Raw genomic sequence first — 12,485 nt, forward strand, 5'->3', positions numbered from 1 at the left:
CGAGAAAGGCCATATCAGTTCGCAGTGCTCGAAACCGAAGAAGGCGGCTACTGCAGCTCATACTACTGGTAGGGTGTTTGCTCTGAGTGGGACTGAAACTCCTAAAGAAGATAATCTGATTAAAGGTACTTGCTTGATTAATAGTGTTGAATTGCTTGCTATTGTTGACACTGGTGCTACTCATTCGTTTATTTCGTATGAGTGTGCGACCAGGATTGGTGTGATTATGTCGTCCCTAGGCGGAAGTATGGTGATAGATACTCCTGCTAATGGTTCTGTGAAGACTTCTGTTGTCTGTCGAGGTTGTCATTTGACGATCTTTGAGAGAGAGTTCGTGGTTGATTTGGTGTGCTTACCCTTGCACCAAATTGATATTATTCTGGGAATGAATTGGCTAGAATTCTATGGCGTGTTTATCGACTGCTATAGGAAGACGGTGCGGTTTTCTGAAGTTGGTGAGAATGAAGAGGCAAGATTTCTATCTGCTAGGCAGGTGGGGGAATTTGTGAAAGATGAAGCGCAGATATTCGCTTTATTTGCGTCTCTGCAAGCGAATAAGAAAGTGGTGAGTGTAGATTTGCCTGTTGTCTGTGAATTTCAGGATGTGTTTCCGGAGGATGTGAGTGAATTACCTCCAGAACGTGAAGTCGAATTTGCCATTGACTTAGTACCAGGTACGAGTCCGGTGTCGATGTCTCCTTATAGAATGTCGGCAACTGAATTAGTTGAATTGAAGAAGCAACTTGAAGAATTGCTTGAGAAGAAGTTTGTGCGTCCAAGTGTTTCTCCTTGGGGTGCACCAGTATTGTTAGTGAAGAAGAAAGAAGGTACGATGAGGTTGTGTGTCGATTATCGGCAGTTGAATAAGGTGACTATCAAGAATCGGTATCCATTGCCGAGGATTGATGATTTGATGGACCAGTTGGTTGGAGCGCATGTTTTCAGTAAGATTGATTTGCGGTCGGGTTATCATCAGATCCGAGTGAAGTCAGATGATATTGCGAAGACTGCTTTCCGTACGAGGTATGGTCATTATGAATACAATGTAATGCCGTTCGGTGTGTCTAATGCTCCAGGTGTGTTTATGGAATATATGAATCGTATATTTCATCCGTACCTTGATAATTTTGTTGTGGTGTTCATAGATGATATATTGATATATTCTAAGACGGAAGAAGAGCATGCAGGACATCTGAGAATTGTTTTGCAGGTGTTAAGAGAAAAGAAATTATATGCAAAGTTATCTAAATGTGAGTTCTGGTTGAAGGAAGTGAGTTTCCTTGGCCATGTGATTTCGAGTGGTGGGATTTCTGTTGATCCTGCTAAAGTTGTTGCTGTATTACAGTGGGAGACTCCGAAGTCTGCTACTGAGATACGCAGTTTTCTGGGGTTAGCTGGTTATTATCGCAGATTTATTGAGGGCTTCTCTAAGTTGGCATTGCCGTTGACGCAGTTGACTAAGAAGGGTCAAGTGTATGTGTGGGATGCGGCTTGTGAAGCGAGTTTTGTTGAGTTGAAGAGGCGGTTGACCAGTGCTCCAGTGTTGATCTTGCCTAATCCTGGTGAGTCCTTCGTTGTTTATTGTGATGCTTCTTTGATGGGTCTTGGTGGTGTCTTGATGCAGAACGGTAAAGTTATAGCTTATGCTTCTAGACAGTTGAAAGTTCATGAGAGGAATTACCCTACGCATGATCTAGAACTTGCAGCTGTTGTATTTGTGTTGAAAATGTGGAGGCATTATCTGTATGGTTCCAGATTCGAAGTGTTCAGTGATCACAAGAGTCTGAAGTATCTGTTTGATCAGAAAGAGTTAAATATGAGGCAGAGAAGGTGGTTAGAATTACTGAAGGATTTTGACTTTGAATTGAGTTATCACCCCGGTAAGGCTAATGTAGTTGCAGATGCGCTAAGTAGGAAGTCTCTACATATGTCTATGATGATGGTTCGGGAGCTTGAGTTAATTGAACAATTCCGTGATATGAGTTTAGGTTGTGAAGTTTCCGCCAATAGTGTAAAGTTGGGTATGCTGAAGTTGACTAGTGGAATTCTGGAAGATATTCGGAATGGCCAGCAAGTTGATGTCGCTCTAGTCGATCATATTACTATGGTTAACCAGGGTAATGGTGGTAATTTTGAGATTGATGGGAATGGCATCCTGCGATTTAAAGGTAGAGTTTGTGTTCCTGAGGTGTCTGAATTGAAAAAGAGTATTCTTGAAGAGGGCCATAGGAGTGGATTGAGTATCCATCCAGGTGCAACTAAAATGTATCAAGATTTGAAGAAGTTGTTTTGGTGGGCTGGTATGAAAAGAGATGTTGCTAAGTTTGTGTATGCCTGTTTGACTTGTCAGAAGTCAAAGATTGAACATCAGAAACCGGCAGGTATGATGCAACCTTTGAAGATTCCTGAATGGAAGTGGGATAGCATTTCCATGGATTTTGTGACGGGATTGCCGAGGACGGTGAAAGGTAATGATTCTATTTGGGTGATTGTGGATCGATTGACTAAGTCGGCGCATTTCTTGCCGATGAAGATTAATCACTCTTTAGAGAAGTTGGCAGAGTTGTATATTGAGGAGATAGTGAGGCTGCATGGTATTCCATCCAGTATTGTGTCTGATAGAGATCCCAGATTTACTTCTAGATTTTGGGAAAGTTTACAGAAAGCGTTGGGAACTAAGTTGAGGTTGAGTTCAGCTTATCACCCTCAGACTGATGGTCAGACCGAAAGAACTATCCAATCCTTGGAGGATTTGTTGAGAGCTTGTGTGTTGGAGCAGAGTGGTTCTTGGGATAGTTATTTGCCGTTGGTGGAGTTTACTTATAATAATAGTTTCCATGCTAGTATCGGTATGGCTCCATATGAAGCATTGTATGGTAGGAGGTGTAGAACTCCATTGTGTTGGTATGAATCAGGTGAGGGTGTTGTACTCGGACCTGAGATTGTGCAGCAGACGACTGAAAGGGTTAAGATGATTCAGGAGAAAATGAAGATTTCTCAGAGTCGTCAGAAGAGTTATCATGATAACAGGAGAAAGGCACTTGAGTTCCAAGAGGGAGATCATGTGTTCTTGAGAGTTACTCCGACGACAGGTGTGGGTAGAGCTTTAAAGTCTAAAAAGCTTACTCCGAGGTTTGTGGGTCCGTATCAGATTTTGAAGAGGGTTGGGGAAGTGGCGTATCGGATAGCTCTACCGCCGTCGCTTTCTAATCTGCATGATGTGTTTCATGTATCTCAGTTGAGAAAATATATTGCAGATCCTTTGCATGTTGTTCAGTTGGATGATATCCAGGTGAGGGATAATTTGACCGTTGAGGTGTTGCCAATTCGGATAGATGACCGAGAAGAGAAGACCCTGAGAGGTAAGAAGATTGCTCTAGTGCAAGTTGTTTGGGGAGGTCCAGCTGGTGAGAGCTTGACTTGGGAGCGTGAAGATCAGATGAAGGAGTCGTATCCGGCTCTATTTGCTTGAGGTATGTTTTCGAGGACGAAAACTCTTTTAGTGGGGGAGAGTTGTAACACCCCGATTATCGTTAGAATAATTTAAATATTATTTAATATGATTATTTGAAGGTAAAAAGGAATTATTAAATAATATTGGGAATTATTATTATTATTATTATTATAAGTGTTATTTATTTTAATAATAATTAAATAATAAAATAAATGGAATATGAAGAGTGGAAGGGTAAAAGTGGAAATTTGATAAGAGGCCAAAGGGAGAACTCAGAGTTTTCACGTGTTGTTGCCTCAGAGTCAGAGAAAGGGGAGAAACGCTGAAGAGAAAAAGAAGGAAGAGGAAAAGGCCAAAGATTGCTCAGAGCTTCCTTCAATCCAAAGAGGTAAGGGGTCTGAACCTTATTAAATAATAATATGCTGAAAATGGTGAAATATTATGTGAACGAAATTGGGATTTTAATCGAAGAAATTCGTAGAAATTATATGCAATGATGTTAGGATTTGTGAAATCGAATAGGAGACTAATTGTATTAGATGATATGAGTGATTTTGTGTGAAATTTGGACTGTGGAAGGATGAATTTGGATAGATCTCGTAGCAGAGGGAGCCATTGCAGATCTGGAAATCTGGTTTCTGGTCATACGCGTATGGCACTAGGCAATACGCGTATGAGATGGCCTGGTACGCGTATGGCACTAGGCAATACGCGTATGAGATGGCCTGGTACGCGTATGGCACTAGGCAATACGCGTATGGAGGAGGAAGATGGAATTTTGAACGTGAAATGGTCTCTGGTGGTACGCGTATGGGGAAGTGATACGCGTAGCATACGCGTATGGGAATGGCCAATACGCGTATGGATTTGGTCAGGCGTGGGCAATACGCGTATGAGCATAGGCAATACGCGTATGGGCAGACTTGTGGTCTTTCCTGGGCTGTTGTTGTACAGTTTCGGTTGTTTAGGCTGAGCGAGGTAACTTAGCTGATGCATAGTATACGAGGGATCATTTCCCGTTGCTTTGAGTGGTATAGATATTAGTAGAGTGTGATAATACTGTGTTTGATTATGTGGCATGATGTGATATGCTTTGTGATAGAATGTGTTAATGATGATGATAACATGACTATATGATGCTGTTGTTGCTATGTTGATTATGATGCATGCTTGGTGTGCATGCATTCATGAAAGGCCGATGCCTAGTGATGAACGGACTGAGTTCCAATGATGTTGTTGACTCCGGGCTTGTTGAGAGGCTTGGTTCCTTACGGGGAACTCGGATTCTATGGTGATGAATCTGGGAGTGGTGATCCTGTAGTTGGTCACAAAATGGGTATACCGAGTCGTGTTGAGTCATGCATGGGTGTGTGCATTGCATTTGATGTGTTGTGTTGTTGATGTTCATGAGTTTATGGATTATGATGATTATGATGAATTGTGTTGGCATATGTGAAATATATTTATATTTATATTTCTGTCGTTATATTATTATTTAATAATGTAATTCTCACCCCTTCTGCATGTGTTTATGTTCATCTATGATGAGCAATGTGCAGATAAAGTGGAGTAGCTATTGTTGAGGTTCGAAGAATAAGTGTAGAGTTATTCTACAGAGTCGAGTCAAATGCTCTGGTCATGTGACACCGGGGATTATGGGATTCGATAGCTAAATTATTATTATTATTTACGTTGTTTATGATGACTAATTTGTTGAGATAATGTTGAAACATTTTTATAATATTTATGTTGTTGTCCGCTGCGAAGTTTTAATAAAATAAATAATATGATTTATGTTGTGATGCGATAAGTGTTATGTTTTAAGAAATGTAAACTCTTCTACATGTTGTACTCTGATAATCTATTTAAATATGTCGTTTGGGGTAGAAGGGTGTTACACTTGATATGTTTATTAAGTGATGATGTTCGAAGATCAAAGTATGTGTATCAAGATGTGTTGATCAAGATGAAGTATGAAGATCATCTGATATAATGATCAAGTGGATGTGCTTAACATCAAGCTGAGTTAAATTGGTCAAAGTTATGTTGATAAAGTTGTGGTGATCAATATTGTTGTGCTTATAGATTAAGTTATCTGTGCCTATCTGTGGGAGACAATACATTATATCAAGCAGCATTTGGTGAAGTTGACAAAAATCTCAGATAAAATGGGTTGTCTGATAATGGAACCAGAAGAATATTTATCTCAAGCCTCATCAGAAGAAGATTCAAGGTTATAGTTAAATTCTAAAGTCAAAGATAATGTGGCAAGGAACTAGAAGCTTCAGAGTTTTGAAAGAGTTAACGGGTGAAAGCTCACATGTCTAACTCGAGTGATCAGTGTTTGTAAACATATAAGACTAATCTCAATTTCACTAAGGCAAATCACACACACACAACATCTTAAAAAGCCTCTCTTGATTTTATAAAATCACCTAAAATGATTTTAAAATTAGAAGCATTTTTTTCAAAGGTATAATCGATTAGGCCTTTGGGATAGTTGATTATTCCACTTTATAATGCCTTACATCGATTGGAGAAGTCCGTTAATGATTTGCAACAACTAGAAATTAAAACCTTCCATTTTACGGTTCCATAATCAATCATGTACTTATGATAATCGATTATGAGCATTAAAACAAGCTTATGGATTATTTTCATATTCAGCCACCTTTTTTCCTATAAATAGAGGACACATTTCTCATTTCTAACACACTAGAAATCGTATTTGACATACCCTTCTCTCACTCTCTTTTCTCTCTTTTAATTCTTCACATTTTTCCTTAATGCTTTTGAGAGTTAAATCTTTATATCTGTGAGGTAGTCTGGTCTGGTGTAAGATCATATTTGTAATATCTCATTGAGAGAAAAATATAGTTTGGTTGTGAGCTAAAGCAAGTGAAAAACTCTCTTTTGGTTATTAAGGTAAACAAAGTAAAACCTTTGTTTGCTTGGGGAGGTCTCCGTTAATAAAACTCTCAGTCGGTTCATGAGCTTAGCTGTATTTTAAAAGCTCATTTTTGTTCGTGAGTTTATCCTATGCTAAAAGCTCGTAGTTGGTTGTGGATGTCTCCTCACTTAAAACTCAAAGTCTTGGTTGGGTAGTTAGCCATTGAAAAATTATAATCCTTGTAAAATGAGGTTTTTGATTATATCATATTAAAAGCTCTCAAGATAGTGGAAACTCCCAATAAGGAATTGTTGGGCAAAATAGTATGTCATTTCTTTAAGCCTGAACCTATATAAATATGGTGTTTTCTCTTATTCCTTATCTCTTTAATTTCAAGTAATTTATTTCCGTTGCAATTTCATTTTCTTATTCTGGCTACCTTTACTCTGTTTTGTTTTGAAAATGGATTTTCAATGTCACACAACTCACCCCTTCTCCTGTGTATGTATTCTCATGTCCAACAAGTGGTATCAGAGTCTAACTCATGTTTAAAGACTAATCCTCTTAGGAGGAAGATGATGACTACATACACTTCTGCTTTTAACAAGAGTTTTTTTTCATGACTACACTTCCACCATTTGATGGTGGTAGGTTTGACTTATGGAAAGTAAAATTTGAAACTTTTATCAAAGATAACGATTTTGAAATATGGGATATTTTAAACAATTGTATGTTTATTACTACCTTATCCATTAATTATGAGGTAATAAATAAACCCAAGTTTGATTGGACCGAAGAGGATTTGAAAAAAGTTAAACTTGGTTTAAAAGTTAAACACCTTTTGATAAATGCTTTAAGTTCCAAATTATTTTATTATGTTTTTACTAACTACTACGAAAAGAAGATTTTAACATGGTTGGGAGAAAGATTCTACCACGAATGGTGGCCCGTGGTAAAGAAAGGTGCGGTTGTATGGGCTCTCTTTACCACCACTGACTATTAGCCGTGGTAAAAATACATTAGCGTGTAACATACCACTACAGTTGTATAAATCAATCATAGTAAATGTTGAGGTTAGGGTTTTGATACCCAACACCTGGATTTTGGAATATTTCAAAACAATACACCACGACTCTAGATTCTAACCATAGTGAAAGACTTAGCGCATAATATTTCACCATGATTCTAGATTCCAACCGTTGTTATATGCTTACATGATTTTATTCTAACTTATGTGGAATGCTTATTTTACCAACGACTCACTAAACATATAATTTTTCAATCGGATTTAGAAATCAATAATATGATAAATTAAGTTATATTAGAAGAACAAGCTACAATAATCAATATTGTACTAGCTTTATACAACCTATTATCCGCATTTTACTCTTTAACGTTTAAAATTTGTTTCATTATTTCTAATTTTTCAACTAACACTTCCTTATATACTATTTCATTTTTTAAAGTATTAATTACTTTGTAGACAAAACTAGTAGTGAAGGAAGTGATAGCAAAAGAACTATAAGCATTGAATCAGATTCTAACCATTAAAGAGTAAGAGACTAATAATAGGCTGTATAAACCTCAAAAATCATTGATTACTATATGTTTTTTCTAATATAACCTCATTTTTCATATTATTATTTTCTAATTTAATTTGATGGTTATATATTTAGTGAAGGGTTGGTAAAACACTCAAACCATATATGATATAATAAACTCATCTTCTAGGACATGTTGGAGAAACGAAATGATAGTTGTATTGTAAAGGAATAACATTAAGAATAACACAAATGATTACATTTATCAACAAAAATATCAACATACTTCAAAATTCATCAACATACTTCAACATTTACAACATACTTCAACATTTATAAACATACTTCAACACAAACAACAATATTTATCAACAAAAACAAAAACTTACTTTAACATAAACAACAACTTAACAAAACAATAACATACCTCAACAAAAACATCAACAAACCTCATAAAAAACATCTACAATAACACAAACAACAACATTTATCAACAAAAATAAAAACTTACCTTAATAAAACAACAACATACATCAACAAAAATATCAATGTGCCTCATAAAAAACATCTACAAATAACAAAAATCATAACTTACCTTAACAAAACAACGTAGATCAACATACCTAAACAATAACATCCATAATAACACAAATAACAACATATGAGCTAAATAAAAACATGAATATACCTAAACAATAAAATTCATAATAACACAAACAATAACATATGAGCTAAATAAAAATATCAATATACCTAAACAATAACATTCCTAATAACACAAACAACAACAAATGATTTATACAAAAACAACAACATACATAAAAATATATTAACATATCTTAACAAAAACATAAAAGATATCACAACTCATAACATAAAAGGTGGAAACATCTCACATACCTGAAATGTGAAGAGGAAGTAAAAGAAATGAATTTGGTGTTTTCCTATTGCATGTTGTGTAACACCTTTCCTTGATCCATATGAGTTGGAGAAGATATGTTAGAGTTTTGTGAAGAAATGATGCACAAACGTTAATTGAGATTAGGATAATGGTTGAGAGAGATGTTAGGGTTTTTATTTATGAGAGATACAATTGTTCTATACTGAAACGAGAGAACTTTCGCTTATATATATATATATATATATATATATATATATATATATATATATATATATATATATATATATATATATATATATATATATATATATATATATATATATATATATATATATGTAATACTTTTCACCACGACTAATAATAATGATAGTGATGAAATGTCAGTACTTTTCACAACAGTTTCTATGTTAGACCGTGGTGAAAAGTATTTTAATTTTAATATAAATATAATATTATAAGTGAAACACCCATTTTGTAACTTAAAAATGGAAAATTGTTGGTGCTTGGGTTCGAAGCCTGCCACTTCAGGTATGTTTCACTACGGTTGTTAGTTCGGACCATGGTGAAATGTATTTTAGTAAATAACAAAAAAAATGAGCCTAAAAATTAGTTATTACTACGGTTGACTAAATGGTCATAGTAAGATGATGTTACGAAATGTTGTCATACCCTCATTTTCATCCTAACATATCATCTCATTCATTAGCATATCATTTGGTTCTTGGTTCTCAAGCATGGTGAATCATGAATAGAATGCAAGGCATTATAACTAGGGTTTCTTGATACCCTAGCTTGCATCAAAGTGAGCAAGATAGACTTGAGAAGGTATTGGCCTCAAGTCAAAAGTAAGAGGAGCAAAGTATCATAGTCAAGACTTATTCATCATGGCATTAGGGTTTCATCATGGTAAAGAAGGATGCATTTTGCTACTTAGGTTCAAGTATGGTTCATGAGTTTATTTCCATGTCGTATCATTCAAACTTCAATACATCATCATGGTTAATCAAGGTTCAATCAAGATTTACTCATTTAATCCTCAATTGGTCATCATTGTGCCTTGGGATTCAAGAAAGTTTCAAAGAATGCAAGTTAGTGCATGGTTGGTTGGCCTAGTTTCCAAGTTTGGCCTACCATTTGGTCAAAACCCCAAAAGTTTCTCATTTCTCAACCTTTTCGAGATATACTTTGATAAAAATGTCACACATGGAATCCTCTATAAGTTTATTTCAAGGCCCAAACCCTAATTCAACACCTAAAAACCTCAAACTTTGCATTGGCCAAAACAAGTCAAGTTGCCTAAACAGGCCCAAAACCATGTCATGACCACTACTTTACTCCTATGCCATTTTCACCTCCAATTTCATTTTTCCCTAATTATTTTTGCATCTAATTAAGATAATGGCAAGGATTATTTGGCCTAAGTTTGACCTAAAATACAAGAGCCAATTTCATTTGGCCCAAGCCTAAACTTGGTGACCTGCCAAGCTGTGTACACATACCAGACATAGCCAAAACAACCATATTTTTTTATTCCAAGCCACCAAATCATGCACATCCCATTTAAATTGAACAAGACATGTGAAAGAACAATTGAGAGAAACAAATAAAGTCACAATAAAGGCACATAAGTAGCAAAAAGGTGAGGTCCCAAAAAGCACAAAAATGCAAACTCGGGTACAAGCCAAATAGCAATTTCCGAGCTTCTAGAATGAGTGGGGACCACCAATGATTCACAAATGATCCCTCTCTTTAGTGCAAGAAATGAGAGAAGGATTCCACACACTCTCACATGCCAGCTCACCAACACTTAGTGAGCAAGTTTCTGTTTTCCCACTTTTTTGGTTCACGCGATTTCACCCAAATTTCACACGTATGAAGGTACCCGCAGCTTGCCTACAAGTAGAGCAGTGTTTTCCTCCGTTTTCCCAAGCTTGAGAGCCAACAAAATCCTGCAGAAATCACTCTTCCACAATCTTCAAAATAGAGCATTCAAGTAGAGGATTTGAGCAACTTTCAAAGATTCTTGAGCATCCAAACACTTTCCCCAAACTTTTCTGGAGCTAATCAGATCAAGAGAACCTCTCAAACGAAGCTCACCTAAGCTTTGCAACTCCACCGGAATCTGAATTTTGAGTTTTTCTGACAAGGTAGATTACCCTATCATTTCACTTAAAATAAGTTACCACTGTGCTCGTTATACTCCACTGATCATTTCCACTAACATTTGAGCTTCTATCACTGAACATCAACCATTTAATTTTTAAATTAGGTTATCTGTTCTTCACAATGTAAGCCGAAATTCTCCATGCTAAGGTCAAATTAATGGATTCTGAGCATGGAGGAAGCAACAGTGAGCTAAGACGAGTGTAAGAGACACATGTTTGTGCATTCAAATGGTGAGATGCTGGGATTCTATTTTCACATGTTTGGAGGTTGAAGACAATGTCTTTGCGACTCATCTCCCTCCATTTTTTAGTTAAATTCAAACAATCTTGCATGGTGTGTTTTAATTGGTTGTTAGGAGTGATGTGGCCTTCTGGTCATGTGTGTTTTTGGTCAGCGCGCGTGCATTTGATCTTTTTAATATGAGCTTTTCTTTTTGCATACCAATTTTAGTAGTCTCATCCAAGGGTTAGTGTTGGTCTTCTGTATAACGCGTTTAGGCCATCAGATCAGATCCAATGGATCTGATCACTTGATGGACTATGCGTTGACCTTTGGTCAACCAGACTTGGCATTTAGGCCTCCAACGCGTTGGGCATGGCATTATTTGATATTTGGACCCCTTGTTTCAGTTTACACCCCCCATTTCATTTTAATTTCATTTTCTTTTTCTATTTTATTTGTTTTATTTTTATTTTCCATTTTCTTTTATTGTCACATTTTTTTATTTTATTTTCAACTCTTGATTTTATTTCTTAATTTCTTTATTTGTATTTTGTAATTATTGTCATTTTTATTTTTTATTATTTAGTATAATATTTTGATTAATTGAATTTTAAGTTAATTTTAATTCTTTTTTTTTGAAATATTATTTTTCATTTTTATTAATAGAATAATTAGGTTAATTGCATTTTAATTCTATTTTGATTTTGAAATTTATTTTTCACTTTTTATTTTAATAATTGAATTAGTTGCATTGTAGTTTGGTTTTAATCTTCTTTGTTTCTTGCAATATTAACTCCCTCTAATCTAATTACTAGCTCCTCATTTCTTTTTATGATAATTCCTATTCATCTTGTGTGGTTGCTTGATTGATAGATCTTTCACATTTTAAATCATTGATAGATGGACGTTTCAGTTGATTTAATCTTCTTTAATTCAAACATGTTGATAAATGATCATTGTATCATTTTGACACTTTGAATCAATGATAACTTATCCCTTAATGCGCCATATTTTGAGTCCTTTGACTTGTGGATAGATAATCCCTAGGTGATCACCTTTTGCAACTTAACTCCTAACATCTAATATATAACTTTTACCTTTTATCATCTACATTTTTCTATTTACTTTATGCACAAATATCATCCATCATTATCATCATCTACTTCATCATTGTCATCTACCTCATCTTCATGCATCTTTATTTATGCTTTAGCTATTGTGTTTTACTTATTGTTATCTAATCCATTGAAAAAGAACAAAAACATGATAAAATGAAAAGACCAAAAATAGTTCTTTGTGAGACTTAGTGTT

This window comes from Lathyrus oleraceus, chromosome 3 (genome assembly GCF_024323335.1).
Source record: "Lathyrus oleraceus cultivar Zhongwan6 chromosome 3, CAAS_Psat_ZW6_1.0, whole genome shotgun sequence".
NCBI classification, from domain to species: Eukaryota; Viridiplantae; Streptophyta; class Magnoliopsida; order Fabales; family Fabaceae; genus Lathyrus; species Lathyrus oleraceus.